An 18,864-nucleotide genomic window follows, 5' to 3' on the forward strand; every position below is an offset into this window, starting at 1 on the left:
AGCTTTCAGGTTACCTGAAGAACTCTATGTAGCTGAACATAGTCTCTTTCACCAACGGAAACATGTCTCTTTCACCAACGGAAGTCATTCTAATAAAAGATAATGCCTCATGCACTGTGTGTCACAAATCAGAAGTGTATATTTCATTTAATTCAGTTTCAAGCTCCTTAGACAGTGTTTTCTTAAAGAACCTCCTGTCTTAAAAAATTTTACATATAACTATCACATTCAGATTACTAAGGGATGTTTAGAATACACTCTGTCAGGGGCTCAAAGGAGAGGCAGACAAAACCAAATCAGGAGTTTGGAGAATTAGGAGCTTTTGTCCCAGTGTTAGCATCATTTCCTCTCCCTGGGTCAACAGAACTATAGAACTTGTACTCTTGCTTGTATTATTTCATCTGGCACATAAACTGTCTGAAAGGGTTTATTTTCCACTTTCATAGATTATAGATTCATAGATACCAAGGTCAGAAGGGACCATTCTGATCATCTAGTCCGATCTCCTGCACAACGCAGGCCACAGATCTCACCCACCCACTCCTATGAAAAACCTCACCTATGTCTGAGCTATTGAAGTCCTCAAATTGTGGTATAAAGACTTCAAGGAGCAGGGAATCCTCCCTCAAAATGACCTGTGCCCCATGCTACAGAGGAAGGCGAAAAACCTCCAGGGCCTCTTCCAATCTGCCCTGGAGGAAAATTCCTTCCCGACCGCAAATATGGTGATCAGCTAAACCCTGAGCATATGGGCAAGATTCACCAGCCAGATACTACAGAAAATTCTTTCCTGGGTAACTCGGATCCCATCCATCTAATATCCCATCTCAGGGGATTAGGCCTATTTACCCTGAATATTTAAAGATCAATTAATTACCAAAATCACATTATCCCATCATACCATTTCCTCCATAAACTTATCGAGTAGAATCTTAAAGCTAGATAGATCTTTTGCTCCCACTGCTTCCCTTGGAAGGCTATTCCAAACCTTCACTCCTCTGATGGTTAGAAACCTTCGTCTAATTTCAAGTCTAAGCTTCCTGGTGGCCAGTTTATACCCATTTGTTCTTGTGTCCACGTTGGTGCTGAGCTTACATAATTCCTCTCCCTCACTTTCTCCACCTCAGCTCCCAAACAAGCAAGCATTGAAGATTAGGGTTGGAAGAGGCCTCAGGAGTCCAACCCTCTGCTCAAAGCAGGACCAATACCAACTAAATCATTCCAGCCAGGGCTGTGTCAATCCAGGCCTTAAAAACCTCTAAGGATGGAGCAACATAGTGCTGTCTACACTGGCGCTTCTGTCAATGTAAATTATGTCGCTCAGGGGAGTATTTACAACAGAAGTGGAAGCATAGACAAGCCATAGTGTAGGCCAGGATTTTACTCCTTGCGGGTGTGTACACTATGAGCTTCATTTACACCTGATATTATATACACCTGGAATATAGTGTTTTGCCTTGTCTGTACTGTGTCATTTATTGTGCTATTAGTTTGATGTTGGGACAGAATTATAGGCCACCCTTCATCTCTGTCCCTATTTTTGTTTTTTCAGTGTCACTCTCAGGTGTGTGTAGGGGGGGGGTCTTTTGCCACTCCTATTTAACTAGAGTGGAAACCCATGACTTTCCACTCTTAGAGTGACACCAGAGTACAGTGTCTTGGTTCATAGGCCCTTGTAGCTTTGCAGGCCCCTCTGTGTTGGATACCTGTTCAACCCTCTCCTAAAATGAATGACCATTGTGAATTTCCCAAACTAACATCAACTTTTATTTTTAAACTAAGTTACTTATTCTGTAATGAACAAAGTATAGACAAAAGAAATAATTTACAAACTAAAACAAACATTCCCTTATCAAAACTTCAGTTTTACTATAGGCTTTCTAGAGAAGGTATCCTCATAAGTTATATAAATGAAGATATACAAAATAGTAACATACCGTTAGAGAGCAAAAGGTCATTCCCCCCCCCCATTCCCCTAGGTCCAGCCCAGAATCTTATGCTGGGTTAAAGAGAGAATGTCTTACTCTCTCCTTGTAGGTTTGTTTCCATGAAGGAGCCTGACTATCCCCTCTGTGAATCCATCACCAAATATCCCAATCTCAGTCTCATGAAGATTTACCATATTTGAGAATCTTACCCCTCACTCTGGAAAAGTCATCTCACACTAGTCTAAGCATTCCTTTCTGAATCAACCGGTGTAATATTCCTTCTGATGGTGGTGTTTTTGTTTAGTGATGGTCCCCATCTCTTGAGGTTGCAGAAGTAGTTCACATGTCTGGGGGTCTGTCCATAAGCAACTCTCATCTCTTGGTTTATAAACACACTATATTAGAAATTCAGCATAGAATTCACATTTTGATTACATACCCAAGCACTATTTCACAAGGGGTCCCTCTATCAGTCAGGCATAGTGGAATTTTTATGCAAATTATGGAATTCACGAATACAATCTTGGAGCCATAGACAACAGATGGAGACTTATAAGGACTGCTTGCACAGGCCATCCCACTGTCAGTACTCTATTATTTCCTACGATCTATTCTGATATGCTCTAGGCACTCCAAAATTTCAAACGACTCGCTGATTGGATGGGGCTTCCATCAGTTTGCTTCAGAGACTATTTTAAGTTCCAATAGATTTCACTATGTTCAATCTATGTTTTCCTGGGATACGTGTACGCATTACCCCTATTCATACCTGTTTCAATCACTAGTAGATTTCATTTATAAATATTTAATTATTTTAATTTTTTCTCATAAATCCAATCTTTTTGTCAATCATTTACATTGCACCAGCGAGAATTGCTACTAATTAGCTGTCAAAGGGACTTAATGAGACTTGGGTAATAGTGCTTTGAAGGTGGGAGAATATTTCTTGAAATAACTTGGGGGGGGCCAGAAATCTAGAAAAACAAGTCCATTTAAAGCCTAGATTCTGCCTTCTTTACTCTGAGTCAAATGTACTCGGTGATGTAAATGAGACCAAGATCTCAATCTTTAAGTAATCCTTCATTCCACAATAGACCTATCAACTTCAGCGAAGTCCTCCTGAAAATCAAACAGAATGATTTTAACGTAATGTTGGTGTTAAGATGGACAATGCAGTGAACACACTTCTGGAAGCCAAGCTTTAAGTGCCCCAGAAAGAGGCATAAAACAGACTGACGAGGTTCAAGGGGCCCAGGACTAAGAGGGACTTTGATATGGATAAATAATTTTTAAAAGAGCCTGTGAAACTCAGGTCAGACAAATGGGGGGAGGGGGGAAGAAGAGGCGTGCGCCAGGAAGGGGTGGGAAGCCGAAAAGAGAAGGGTGTCAGATTGAGTGAGACTGCATGGATGCATTCTGTGTTTTTGACTCTGAGGAGACTGCTGTGACAAGTGAAGACTCCCACAAAGAATGGGTAAGATTTAGTCAAGGTAACAAAAGACCTTGAAAGTACATTATTTTAATCCTTTCTGTTCTATATGTTATAGTCCTATGGATAACTAAATACTACTTAGAGAACAGCTTGCTGAAAAACAGTCATGGCATTTTCAAACTGATCTCGTAAGTCCCAAAGGGAAATCTATAGCAGGTGCCAATATCAAGTTGGCCCTGCTGAGGAATCTCACATGGTGAATTGGGGTGCTGTGACTTGGGTATCCTGTCTAAAATTGGATTAGATTGTGAAATTCTATCCTGAAGAGTGAAATGAAGGCACAGGCCTACCACTTGGAAAGGGTGGCTACAGAGAAACTGATTGATGGATCAAAGGCACAGTTCACCTTGGAACTGGGCGAGGGAGGTGGGGGTGTAGAGGGGAAACGGGCTCTTTTTTAAAAAAAAAAAGTGAGATACTTCCAAGGGGATAAAAAAAATAGCTGGAAAAAATGGAAGAGTAGTCCATTCACAGTACAGCCTGGCTAATTGCTAAGATGAAATTCTTTCAAAATATTACTAAATTATGCCTATCCCTGTGTAACTGCACTAGCCTGGGGAGAGAGGGAACAGCAAGATCTTTCTTCCTCTACATCAGCCATACAGGAACCAGGCATAAACTTGCCTCTCATATTAGGGGACAGAAATCAAGATTGCTAGTGCTGCCAGGATTCCTGGAGGCCTCAAAGGGATTCTAAGTGAGTAAATGTGGGTAGGGGTGATTAGGATTGCCAGTGCTCCAGGATTGGCCTCGAGGCTCCAGGAATTAAAGACAATCTTTAATTAAAGATTTATCATGTGATGAAATCTCCAGGAATACATCCAACCAAAATTGGCAACCCTAGGTGTGACCCCCCTCCCTCCCTGCTTTAGGGCTGAATTGGTATACTGGGACACAGCTTCCCATTCTTCCTTAAAAAGTCATCATTTTTCCAGGCTCTACCCATGCCTCCCCCTCTCTTTGGGAAGTCTGATTTCCAGTGAAAGTAATTAAGCTCAAATGTTCTTCCACAGAACTGCTGTTAAACTTCACTTTACACAGAGAAAATCATGTTTTACAATGTCAGCCTTTTCATTGCAAACATTTTAGGCAGGGGCAGATGAGGCTAGCACCGCCTCCCCCAGGAAAATACTGCAGGGAGAGGATTTATTTGTCCCCCAAAAAATGTTTTACACCCCCACAATATCTCTGAGGCTAGAGCAGGACCAGCTATGTAACACACAGTCATCAGGAAGACAGGGGAAGCAGCCACTATGGTGCAAGACATAAAGCTGCCTGCTGGGAAGCAGGTAGGACTCCTTGGCCCAGTACAGTCTTGCATTCCAAACACTGCGGGTCCTGGGGGAGACACCTAACCCAGGGGAGGGGCAGGAACATGTGTGCCAGCTGCAACATGGCTGTGGGGCACATCACCCCAAGAATTCTGGTGAGGAACGACCAGGACACCCTTTCCCCAACAAACTAGCTCTCTCACCAGAGAGTCTCAGGATCTCTCCTCTTTCCCCCTCCTATCCCTCGACCTCCCATTCACAGGAAGCTTCCAGCCCAACCCCACCTCCTGTATTTTTAAGGTACAGCCCATATAAAGAAAAACATTCAGAATGTTTTGTTGCTGTTTCTATAGCTCAAGTATATAAAATTATAGCAAAGCAGAGCTCTCCCTCTCGCACTCCACCCCTTCTCCTTTAGATAAATGCCCAGGAACAAACTACTTGCCAAAAAGAAAATGCAGAACCACAGGCTCTATTACACCATCTTGCACCTTAAACACACCCAACAGCTTTAACATATTTGAAAACCCTATATAATACCTTCTATTAATGCTATCTTTCTTTCCTCTGTAGGCATCACTGCATGCCAGTTTTTATTGGTATCCATTACTACACAAATAAAATATTGAGTGAGAAAAAAAAACACCTCTACACAATGGAGCTAACACTTTAAAATTTCTTGACAACTAAAACCACCAAATCCCAAACCCATTCTTATTGATATAACCTGGTGGCTATGGGACAAATTCTGCCATGCATATGCACTTTAGGGTATGTCTGCACTACGAAATGAGGTTGATTTTACAGAAGTCGATTGCTGTGTGTGTGTGATTGCGTATGTTCACACTAAGTGCATTAAGTCAGCAGAGTGTGTCCTCACTACTGTGGCTAGCATTGACTTGCAAAACGGTGCACTGTGGGTAGCTATCCCACAGTTCCTGCAGTCTCCACTGCCCATTGGAATTCTGGGTTAAGCTCCCAGTGCCTGATGGGGCAAAAACATTGTCATGGGTGGTTTTGGGTACATGTCATCAGGCCCCCCTCCCTTTGTGAAAGCAATGACAATCATTTTGCACCTTTTTTCCTGGGTTACCCATGCAGACGCCATACCATGGCAAGCATGGAGACTGCTCAGCTCACCGTCACCATAGGCCTCCTGGGTGCTGCTGGCAGACGCGATACTGCATTGCTACACAGCAGCAGCTCTTCACCTTCGTGGCAGACGCTGCAGTAAGACTGATAGCAATCGTACGTCTCCTGGGTGAGGTCGATCAGGGGTGTCTGGACAGACATGGCTATTCTCCTCTTAGAGCACCAAATGGGAGCCAGAGGCTCCAGGTCATTCTCTTCTTTAAGTTTCCTCTCATGGAGATTCAGTCTTGCCTGGAATATCCTGTGAGCTGGAGGCTTCTGCCTCAGGCTGCTCTCCCAGCCTGCAGCATCATGTGGTCGCACCTACCCGACCCTACCCCTTGCTCCCATGGCTCACGAAGCCTGGACAGTAGTAAGGAGCAGATCAACTATAGGCTGAGCAAGTGTAGAATGGTAGTAGAATGTGCCTTTGCACGTTTAAAAGCTCACTGGCACTGTTTCCTGACTAGGTCAGACCTCAGCACAACCAACATTCAGATTGTTATTACTGCTTGCTGTGTGCTCCATAATATCTCTGAGAGTAAAGGGGGAAGACGTTTAAGGTGGGATGGGAGGTTGAGGCAAATTGCCTGATGTCTGATTTTGAGCAGCCAGATGCCAAGGCAATTAGAAGAGCACAGCAAGGCGCACTGTGCATCAGAGAGGCTTTGAAAACCAGTTTGATGACTGACCAGGCTTCTGTGTGACAGTTGTGTTTCTCTCCTTGATGCAAACCTGCCTCCTTTGTTGATTTTAATTCCTTGTAAGCCAACCACCCTCCCCTATTCAAAATAAAGTAACTATTGTTTTGGAGACCATACATTCTCTCTTTTTTTAAAAAAAAATTTAATAAAGAGATACAGACAAGGTAGCCCGGCTGGGGTGGGGGAGGAGGGAAGGACAAGGCCACATTGCTTATTGTAGCCACACTAAAAAGTCAAACTGTTTGAATGACAGCCTTCTGTTGCTTGGGCCATCCTCTGGAGTAGAGTGGCTGGGTGTCCGGAGTCCCTGTCCCTCCCCCCCCCCGTGTTCTTGGACATCTGGGTGAGGAGGCTATGGAACATGGAGGAGAGTAGGCGGTTATACAGTGGATGCAGCGGGGGTCTGTGTTCTTGTTGGCTTTCCTGCAGCTCCAACAGATGCTTCATCATGTCCGTTTGCTCTCCCATTAGCCTCAGCATTGCATCCTGCCTCTGCTCTTCATGCTCACTTAATTCTTTCCTGGCCTCTGCCACTGAATGCCCCTATGCATTAAGCTGTGCTCTATCAGTGCAGGATGACTGCATTAGCTCAGAAAACAGGTCATCACGAGTGCATTTTTTTCGCCTTCTAATCTGCGATAACCTCAGGGACGGAGATGATAGGCGGAGCGTAGAAACATTCTACACTCTACGACTCTGGGCGGACTGCATGTTCACCTGTACTGTTGAGTTCGCCATGCTGACCAAACAGGAAATGAAATTCAAAAGTTCCCAGGGCTTCTCCCAGGCTAGCGTATCGGAGTTCAAAGTGCTGTCCAGAGTGGTCACAATGGAGCACTCTGGGATAGCTCCTTGAGGCCAATACCATTGATTTGCATCCATACTACCCCAAATTTGACCCATCAAGGTAGATTGTAGTACTACTCCCCTCATCAGGGAGTACGGAAGATTGTAAGAGCCCTTTAGGTTGACAGAACGGGGTTGTTGTGTGGATGCAGTCATTTTTAAAATCAACCTAACCCCATAGTTTAGACCAGGCCTTAGTAATACCTTACTGCTTGAGCAGTCTCACAGGAGTAATGATTTCTCAGAGGGAAATACTATTCAGCATGAGTAAGGGTAGTAGGATCTGGTCATATTTTAAACAATTGCAGGATAAATAATTATTTGTTTCCTGTGTACTGCAGTCAACTGTTCTGCAAATCACACTGGTTGACATTCCCTTATCTGGGAATAAATGGGAATTAGGTTGTATATAAACTTTGCACTAAAACATGTTTTGTATCATCCTTAACATTAAGCAGAAACACGAGATATCCTTGAGGATAGCAAGTCTTATGTAATATGTACATACAATGAGGTTTATTACTCTGAAACAGTCTAAATCAAGTTAGAAGTATTGAGACAATTGTTTCAAAAGGGTGTTAGGCATAGGCCTCCAAGTGTGGGAAATGTCCTGCAGACATGCTCTCTTAATCCATCTTGATTTTTCTGATGAAGAAATAAACCAATAATGGATATTTCTCTTATGTAGGTCAAATTGTGATCCAACATGGCAAAAACTACCAGTAAGCCTGTCAGTACTGGAAACTAGGAAACACTATTCCCAGAACTGTGTTAATATCATTGATGGTAGTACTCGAGAATTCAGGTAAACAATTGTTTCTTCAAACACTAGGACAAAAGCCTGTTATCAGATCTGCAGTGCAGACCTCACACACAATATGCAACAGAAGCCCACTTTTAAAACTTGGGAGGCCTCAACTTAAGCAAAATCACCTAAACACCCATCTTAGACACACCCATGTTGATTTGTAGAAACCTAAATTATTTATCCCTAAAATGAGTGAGTATTTAAAATACCAAAGAATTAGAGAGAGACAACTTTGAAAAATTTGCTCCTCTCTTCCATAAGATGGAATCCATCAATGATTCATATTTCCAAAACCATACCAATGGTAATGATAAATTAGAGGTATAAACAAACAAAGTTTGCACCTAGTAAGAGTTGGTTTGCAGACACCTTGTCTGATGTACAAAATAGGTGTCTATGGGACCTGTAACACACTTTGCTCTAAAATCACCCATGAATTATGTCATGACCCCCCCCACCCAACTCAAATGAAAAGGTCTGAAGCATCACATCCTTGTGTGAGGCAGAAATATTATTCTACTTAATCAGCAGCACTGCTATGGGTACCCGCATGGCCCCACAGTATGTCAACTTTTTTATGGCTGACTTAGGGGACGAGAACTGAGGAAGCGTTGTTCTAATGCCCCTACTCTATTTGTGCTATATTGATGACATCTTCATCATCTGGACCCAGGGAAAAGAAGCCCTTGAGGAATTCCACCATGATTTCAACAATTTCCATCCCACCATCAACCTCAGCCTGGACCAGTCCACACAAGAGATCCACTTCCTGGACACTACTAATAAGCGATGGTCACATAAACACCACCTTATATTGAAACCTACTGACCGCTATTCCTATCTACATGCCTCCAGCTTTCATCCAGACCACACCACACGATCCATTGTCTACAGCCAAGCTCTACGATACAGCCACATTTTCTCCAACCCCTCAGACAGAGACAAACACCTACAAGATCTCTATCAAGCATTCTTACAGCTACAATACCCACCTGCTGAAGTGAAGAAACAGATTGACAGAGCCAGAAGAGTACCCAGAAGTCACCTACTACAGGACAGACCCAACAAAGAAAATAAGAGAATGCCACTAGCCATGACCTTCAACCTCTGCAACGCATCATCAAGGATCTACAACCTATCCTGAAGGGACAACCCATCAGTCTCACAGATCTTGGGAGATGGGCCAGTCCTTGCTTACAGACAGCCCCGCAACCTGAAGCAAATACTCACCAGCAACCACACACACCACACAACAGAACCACTAACCCAGGAACCTATCCTTGCAACAAAGCCCGTAGCCAACTCTGTCCACATATCTATTCAGGGGACACCATCATAGGGCCCAATCACATCAGCCACACTATCAGACGCTCGTTCACTTGCACATCTACCAATGTGATACATGCCATCATGTGCTAAAAATGCCCCTCTGCCATGAACATTGGCCATACTGGACAGTCTCTATGTAAAAGAATAAATGGACACAAATCAGACGTCAAGAATTAACACATTCAATCTCTTTGGTTGTTCGATTACAGACCTAAAAATTGCAATTCAACAAAAACACTTCAAAAACAGACTCCAACGAGAGACTGCTGAATTGGAATTAATTTGCAAACTGGATACAATTAACTTAGGCTTGAATAGAGACTGGGAGTGGATGGGTCATTATTCAAAGTAAAACTATTTCCCCATATTTATTCCCCCCCTCCAACCCCCACTGTTCCTCAGACGTTCTTGTCAACTGCTGGAAATGGCCCACCTCGATTATCACTACAAAAGGTTTTTTGCCCCCCTCCCCCGCTCTCCTGATGGTAATAGCTCATCTTAAGTGATCGCTCTCTTGTTACAGAGTATATGATAACACCTATTGTTTCATGTTCTCTATGTATATAAATCTCCTCACTGTATTTTCCACTGAATGCATCCAATGAAGTGAGCTGTAGCTCACGAAAGCTTATGCTCAAAATAAATTTGTTAGTCTAAGGTGCCACAAGTACTCCTTTTCTTTTTGTGAATACAGACTAACACGGCTGCTACTCTGAAACCTATTCTACTTTTGATACCTTTCCTCCTATATATATATATATATATATATAAATAAAACAACCCACACACCACCACACCACATTGGATTAGTTTCTTTAAAGCAAATGCCTGCCAACATTATGGTATCCCCAAAACAGTAATAAAATGTGAAAGATCATAAAGTCATGGAATCAAAAATCTCTGGTATAACTGAGTAGTCTAGCATATTCCATTTATATGCTCCAAAGATCATTGTCACTCAGAGCAATTGTTTTGCTCTGAGAACAGTTGGCCAGTGGCAGTCCTGCCACCAACATATCTCCCTTGTTTATCAGCAAGAGCCAATTTTTCCTATGAAATATTCATCTTCAGTAGATCAGGCTGCTCCATCCTGTCAAGTGGATGATGGTAGGCCTCAAAGGCAGCTGTACATGTAAATTAATCACTGTTTTTATTAGCTCCAACTACAACTCTCCGGGGTGGGATTTTTCTTTTAAATATTGTCTATCATTCTTCAGTCCACCTCACAGAATGCAGGAATACAAGGCCTGAATTGGCTGCAGGAGATTTGTGCATGTGATACCTTTCTGATACCAAATGATAGGAAATTAAGAGACAAGACCCCTCCCCTCCCCAAAAAAAAGTAGTTTAAGGGGAGAAAGTAAAACCTGGATGTATTTTTGAGCTCATCTGTGATCCAAGTTTACCAGCAGAGCTGCTGGGAATTAGTGTAGCTGATTACTTGCGTTAGATAAAGTTGAGGTATCCGGTACTATAGAATTTGTCTAAGAGAAAAATCTGTAACTTTTGTTAAGCAATGTAAATGTATCACATTGGGAAATTGTGATTTCTATTGTTGGGGCGGGGAACAGCGACAATAAGATCTATGTACTATTTTCCAGGATATTGCATATTAAATCAAAGTGGAAAGTCTTGAAGGCAGATATGCTAATTGCCATCCAGCTGTCATTAAGCAAAACTTTATTTATTCATTTTTACTCCCATTCAAAACACTCTTCCCCCTGTGGTTATACTGTCTGAGCTTGATGTAGATCTGTGATGCAACTTGAGCTCTTGTTGCAAAGCAACTTGACGGATTACTATATGGGGAACTATAGAAACATTTTTTTGCATATTTATGGGGCTAGATTAAGCCCAGGGTTATGTTGGCTTCTGTCAATCGCAGGCAGAGAAAACAGAACCAAGAGAGGGGTAGCAACAATGTCCAGCATTTGCATCCTTCTTCCCATCATTAAACACTCTAAAGCAGGTGATGATGACCATTGAAATAAACTGACCAGGGCAGCATGGGGAATTGTTGATTCAGCAGTCTGTGGGCAGCTTCTGCAGGCGAGGTTCTTATAGTAGCTTGACCAAAATTTAAAGCCGCTTTCCCTTGGCAGAACCCCCACTAGAGAACAGTAGTACAAGCATATCCTCTTCTGGAGTGAGTGATTCCTGCAACTTAATAGTTCTCATTGCTGCAAGGAAGTATAAATTGCACCTTCTTGCAACAGCATATCTTTAAGCCTATTTAAACAAGTATATTCAAAATATGGAAAAACGTCTCCCCCTCCACCATATTGTATCTTTACATACAACCCTGGGGGCCTGATTCTACCTCCCACAGAACATACTTGACTGTGCTGTAGTTCCAGGTCTTCTTAAAATGATCTCAGGTCCTGTACCCGAGACAGCAGCCAGAGCAGTTAAACTGTCCAGAAGCAGTTTTCAAATGATATTTACAGCTCATTTAGGCACATTTTTGTCGTACTTTGCTTAATTGTACCAATCACAGTGCCATAGTATGACACTTTCACTAAATTGATGTTACAGGCTCTTAGGTAAACAAGTTGCAAGACAGTGATTTGTACAAAGCTAGACTTGATATGTATGCCTGCACAACATTCCATTTCTTTCATGTGTTTTTTCTCTTGCTTTCAGTCTTTGTGCTTCCTCTTGTCTTAGTATGCATGCATGAAGTAATGATGGCTCTCACGTCTTATCATGGTTCTGGAGTGCACTTGCACCTGAGAAACTTCAATTATTGTATCTTTATCTATTGGACTTTAAATCAACATGTTAGATATTGATTTCTAGCACCACAGTCTGGGCTATGGCTTTAGCCATTCCATCATACTTAATAGTCAATTCCACACCCCTCTTTTCTGTCTCTTGCTGACTTCAGTATCAGCCACCATGAAACTGCTGGCACTTTTGTGTGCATCAGCACAACATTAGTAAGATAATGTGAATTCCCAAATTAAAATTGCGATGATTAATTACAAAATTCAAGTCTGGAAAGTGTGATTTTTATGAGAGAATCTTTTCTTTTCGATGAAAGATATTAATCATTTCCAACATTACTTAGAAATATTTTGAAGCTAGAGTCCAAGAAAAGATACAGAGATGCTAAAATGTAGGTTGTTTATTTGCAGCTATAAATATTCTAAATCAACTGGTAGATGTATACCTGCAATATGGGGTGCTGGCCCTTTAAGGCTCAGAAAGGAAGCCTCTGGATAGGTCTACCAAGCAAATTAAAACCCATGGCTGACTTGTTTCATCGCTGTGTAGATGAAGGCACTGGCCAGCCACAGGTTTTTCTTTTCTGTGTAGACATTGCCTAGGGCCTGTTACTGTGTTCCAGGTGTTTTTCTGTGAAGACAAACCCATTAAGCAAAAGGAAACAAACTAGGAGACAAAAAAAAGAAGTAATCCCAGGAGAACAATCTGTGATTTGAAAACCCATGCTGCTAACTGTCCAGAGCCTGTACCTGGAGCCTTGAAATATGGGTGGATCAAGGCTCCCTTTTCCATAGGTGTACTTTGACTTCTATATTTGGGGTGGAGGTGGTGCAGGGGAAAGGGGCTTAATACTGTTAATAATAGGTATAGGTCAAACTTCGAGATTTACCAATTGTTGTGGTACTTAAAATTACAGTGTACTTAATGAGTGAGCTGGGGCACGGAGCAGCCTAGCATTGCTGCTCACCCTGAACATTTCTCCATGCCCCCCATAGGGGAGGTGTGCCCCAGTTTGAAAACCTCTGATATATATTTGGGAGCAACACCCAAATCTCTGCCCATGTTCTTCTCTTCCAGCCAAGCAGAAGGCAATTGGGAATTGTATTCCCAGAGCTGCTAGGACCTGTTCGCTTCCCCAGTGGTGCATGATTGTTTATATCCAGCCACTCTCCTCATCTCTTTTCCTTATAAGAGGATAAAGTGGAAGGATTTTGACTTACAGGCAGGATCTCCTAAAGAAAATGAAACTGAAATGGAAAGATTCTGTACTGGCCCCTAAGAGTCACAACTCCAAACTCACAGCCCAGGGGGAGGAGGCTAAGGGAGCTTTAAGCAGTTGTCATGCTTAAACTTAAACATATCTGGGTTCTATTTAGGCTACATCTACACTACCGCACTTACAGCTGGATCTAAGGTCTTTAAGAACTATATTATGCTGCTGAAGTTCCTTTATCTTGTTTCAAGTGCCACAACAGGGATGAGAATTTTAAACAAGCTGTCTCCTTTTTACTTTGACTACTAGATCCAGTGAAGAATCTGGACTCCCAGCAAGAATGCATGGGAGAACAAAATCCTTGAAAAGGAGGCTGTTCTGACTTGAAATAGAAGACATACTTTTTGTGGCAATATGTAAACCAGGAAATGTGTATGGTAAGAAGCTGTGTTTTCCAATAGAATGCCTGTGGAAAAGAAACTTGCCAAGGGGAGAAGGACTCAGGAAAAAGAGGTACTTCACAGGCATGGATCTTCTACAAATGTTGGTCTGCTGTAATGCCATTGCTCTGCTGGATGGAATCCGAACTATTCCACTGTCACTTCCACAGCTAATGGAGCTCGTGTAGTGGAGTTGTATTCTCACTAACAGTCAAATTTCATGTGGGCATGGTGAACAACATTAACAAATCCATAGACACTCAAGACTTCACAATTCTTGTTACAATATGCAAGCATTTTCTTCCTTCCAATTCTAGTGAACTAGTTGGCAGATGAACTGAGTCCTAATCCCTTCCTCTGAGAGGACCTAATCTAATTTGATTGTTTGGCAGGCTCTGGACACAAGTATGAATAGAACTGAAATCCCATGCTAAATACACATCCTGAAGGCTCTTCTTTAGTAAAGGATTTGTACAAGTTGTAGAAAGTTTTGAATGGTGTTTTAGCTGCATCTGAACCCCTCTTCTCTATGCCAATATCCCTTCTTTAGGAGTCTCTTTTCTCCTTCAGACTATCTCTTCTCTGCAGGTGTTTCAAGTTCTGGAATAGTCTGTTTTTGTTCTTTTACTTTGATCTAGGTCTGAGTCATTTTCTCCCCCTCTCCTTGTAGTCTTAGGGACTTCTTGTTAAGTTTAGAGATAGCAACTATTAGGTTTGATTTCTCAAAAGATAGTTTAAAAAAACCACACACACAATTTATCCCCATTGAAGGCAGAGCAAAAGAGGCCTCTGCATGGGTGAAGGGTCCACTAGTGTGGAGTTCATTACAGGATTAAGATTTTTTTAAATTGCAATAGGGATTAAGTGGAATTTAAGTGTTGCACAGGCCTTATTCTGTCCTGGTGCATAGGGTTGAATTTTACCCTTGTGAATAAACACTTCTTTGCATATATGCCTATGCTTCTAGGTTTTATTGTCCTAGCTACAATTTATAGCTACTGATTACGATTCTCTGATTTACACCAGCTTTAGATATTACTCCATTGACTTCAGTGGAGCATGTCCTGATTTATAGCTATGTACGTAAGTGTCAAGTAAAGTCATAGAAGTAAATGGTACCATCTGTGACTAGCCAAAGCCTCATGAAATGACAGCCACTGTTGACAAGAAACAGAGGAATGCCATCAAAAACGTGGCAGAGGTAAGCCCCAATTTAACCAAACAGCAGCCACAAATCAGAGGGAAGGCAATAGGAAACCACCCCATGCATTTTCTTGCATGGGAGCTATCATGATCATTTGGTGCTATCATGGGAGCTATCATGATCATGTGGTGCTAAATTTTGAGACCCCCCCTCCCCCCCAGACAAGCAGCACATCAAGTTATTTAGGACAGGAATTTCCAGTCACTAAAACTACATCTATATGTGGAGCTGGGGAGTGTGATTCCCATCTTGAGTAGATATACTAGCTTGATGCTAATGCATTAACAATAGTAGTGTAGCTGCAGTACCATGGGCAGTGGTGAGCGGGGACATAGGCTAGCTGCCCTGCACTGTGTGGCTAGTCTTTACTGCTCCTTACACCATCAGTGTTGCCAGAAGTATGCTATTTTTAGTGTGCTAGGTCTCCTTGAGCTAGCATAAGAATGTCTACTTGAGCTTGAAGCGGGATTCCAAGTGTGGATGTAGCCTAAGAGTACAGTTATGATGGTTGCATATCAAACCCTTCAAAAAGTAAAAGTGCCAAGGAATGTTTGTACAAAGGAAGAGAGAGAGAGTGACCTGAATCATGTAAGGAACATGAAATGTAGGGGGGAGAGGAGAGAAGCTCACCATTGTGACCAAAGAATTGGAAAGATGTACAAAAGATATGTGGAATCTCAGAGCTGTGACAGAATGGTTGGGGTCATTTCATGACAATGGATGAGTGTACTGTTCAGTTTTCTCTCACTTTCTCAGATCCTGAGTTACATCCATCTTATCCCAGGAGACAAAAGTGTGATTGTATATAATCCAATCAGTGACAGAATCATTACAATTTGCCTTTGGAAAAAAGACAGTTAAATGTCAATCATATTGGTTGGTGCTCCTATGACTTCAGCTGACTGACACAAATTGAGTTCCATGAACTGTTTGAAGATACCCTTAGTGTTTTAAGGAGTATATGGCTAGACTTCAGAGCTTACAGTGGTGCAGCTGCACTGATGCAGCACTGCTAATGCAGATGCTCTAAGCCAACAGTAGAGAGCTCTCCTGTTGACTTAATTACTCCATCCCCGCAAATGGTGGTAGCAGCTCTGAGGTCGGTGAAACTTACCTCACTCATGGGGTTGGTTTATTCACCGCCCTGAGCAACTCAAGTTATACCAACCTAAGCTGCAGCACATACTTAGCCTTAGCAAAGTACTGACCCTTGTAAATGGAGACCTGAATGCAAAAAAAACTGAGTTGTAAGCTATCAAATAGGTGTTGGAAAACATTGTCTGGTTTTAGGAGAGGGAGAGACATTTGGTTGAATTCTCCTCCTTCAATCAGCTGGTCATTACAAATGCTATCTTCACCCAACCTTCTAGATGTTTATATGCATGGAGGTCACCTACTGTGAAAGAATCAAAAAATTGCCAATGTAATGTTACAGGGATGCTAGAGATCAAGCATCCAATAGACAAAAAGACTTTCCTGAGTGCAGACTGCAGGTCAGACCATCAAATGCTGCCTCAAGCACAAAAAATAAAAGGAGAATATGTCTGGCAGTTTCACTGAGCCTGGACATGTCCAGAATCAATGAAAGCTACACAACTTCTGTCCAGAATGGGTTTAAGGTGTTGTCACAGGTGAATGAGACCACCATACCAAACTGTTTTTTTGGGGGAAGTGGGGTGTGTGTGTGCAGGGCTATTGAGAAGAGTGAAAAAGTGGCTTGGAATATGAAGAATGTAGGAGACAGACTCAAAGGCAGACAAATTGAGACAAGAGTGAACACATCAGAGCAAAATGTGGAGAATTTCAGAATTAGAAAGATAATACAGAAGGTATATTCACAATGGTCAGATTTCTTAGTATAGAATATTCCTCATGACTGAGCATAATAAAAAGATCATGATGGCAGATGGAGCGAGATTACTTACTATTTGTAAGTGGCTCTGAGGCATACCAATACAGAACGATGTAGGGGGAGGGGGAAGAGCATGGAGCCAGAGCCATCAATCCTGCAAGGGGAAGTGGTGCATGCTGTTATGAAAGTGCACCAGGTGTAAATAACTTACCAATAGAATTGCTAAAAGCAGTTGGTGACTGCAGTACTAATATCACATAGTTTTCAATGATGTGTGATTGAACAGAAAGTGGCTGGACGACTGCACAAAGGGAGTCTCTATCCTTACCAAAGATGGGGATAGTTATGGCATTTTGTGTGATTTCAAGGAGATGCAACATGAATAAAGTGCAGGGCCACATAATTCAGGAGTGCATGAAGCAAATGAGCTGGTTTCAGAGAGGGACAAGGCACACAAGGAAGATGCAAATAGCCAGTCAGTCATTCTTGAAAAATGCAGAGATTGAAACACACAAAGGGTGTTTATATAGACTGTTCCAAAACATTTGATCCCATCTGACATGTTGGTCCCTTAGGAATACTGGCAAACATGGGGATTCCAGAGCATTCTCTGAACTCATCAGAAGTCTCTGTCAACAGGCTATGGGGCAAACAGCAGTGAGTGACGAGTGGTATTCCACTGGCCAGGGTGAAAGAGACGGGTGATACACAAAGGTGCATTTTGTTCCCAAATATTTTCAATATGTATGCAGAATTTTATATGAAGCAAATCCTTAAAGGTTCCGATAAATGGAATGAGCTGGGATTTCCATTGGTGGACACCTCTTAATCAGTCTCAGATATGCTAATGATACAACACTCTTTGCAGACTCCAACGTTTTGTTGAATTGCTTCGATAGTTGCGGCAAAAACAGGTTTGATGAACACGGACTCTCTCTGAAAGTGGTAAAACAAAATGCATGCATGTTCTCATGATCAAGAACAGCAACTACTTGTTAATTTAAATGATCAGAGATCATACATATCTAAAAAGGCTACTTGAAAGGAATCGGAAAGTGACCAGGGATGGCTTACGTAGCCATGGCCTTTCTTTTAAAAATGTGAAGAAAACATGCCATCTTGAAAAAAAACAATTAATTGTTTTCCAGAGCAACTTATGGATGTGAATTCTGGGAAACTAATGCAGCTGACGAAAGGAAAATTGAGATGTGACACTCAAAGATGCTTGCATTATATCCCAGATGGAAAACAAAAAACAAATGATTAGAAATATTATTGGAGAGAAACTGACTGCGGTCAGAAACAAGTACTTTGGTCCCCATCAGGTGTACAGATGGAAATGGAGGAAGTTATCATAGTGGCAGATGACCAATGATGACATGGCTATATGGTGTGTAGCAAGTAACCAGGAAGTCAGCTGCTGGGCTTGTGTAGTGAATGACAGATCAAGAAGTCTAAAATTTCTCTTATGTTAGTCTTTACCTCAGAGGAAAATGAATAAGGCCCAAAATACAGCAATACCTTTCAGCTGCCTGACTCAGGGCCTGTTCTTGTGTCTACTGAAGTCAATGGAACAACATTCCCTTTGACTTCAATGAGTACTGGCTCAAACCTGTTCAGATAAGGATCAACTCCACAAATAAGAAATAAGGGATACCACCCCCCCCCAAAACAACAATAACCAACAACAAAAAAAAAACAGTGACAAAAAGACTGGGATGCTATTCATTTCAGTTGTTGTTAGATAAACAAGCCAATACATTCAAACCAATATCAGTGTATCTCAGTACAAGAGGACATTCTTTTTAAATCCAAGTGATTAGTAAGGGACTCTGGCAGATGAAGGAAGCTTTAGTACAAAGTCGGGGTGGTCCAATGTGTCAGAACAGGTACAGTTATGGAGCACAATAGGATCCATG

At 42.0% G+C, this 18,864-nt stretch overlaps 2 long non-coding RNA genes across 2 annotated transcripts in view; both read right to left on the reverse strand.

The window, feature by feature from the left end:
* The window catches only part of LOC122460359, a 132,979-nt gene that overhangs the window by 80,176 nt on the left and 33,939 nt on the right, over positions 1-18,864 (reverse strand). The gene's annotated exons all lie outside the window — the stretch shown is intronic.
* Positions 6,925-10,927, reverse strand: LOC122460358. The gene is made up of 3 exons (XR_006281619.1): positions 10,916-10,927; positions 9,926-9,927; positions 6,925-7,207 (listed from the first exon to the last, which is right to left on the reverse strand). It is a non-coding gene; the product is annotated as an uncharacterized LOC122460358 (long non-coding RNA).

This window comes from Dermochelys coriacea, chromosome 5, assembly GCF_009764565.3.
Source record: "Dermochelys coriacea isolate rDerCor1 chromosome 5, rDerCor1.pri.v4, whole genome shotgun sequence".
In the NCBI taxonomy this organism is placed as follows: domain Eukaryota; kingdom Metazoa; phylum Chordata; order Testudines; family Dermochelyidae; genus Dermochelys; species Dermochelys coriacea.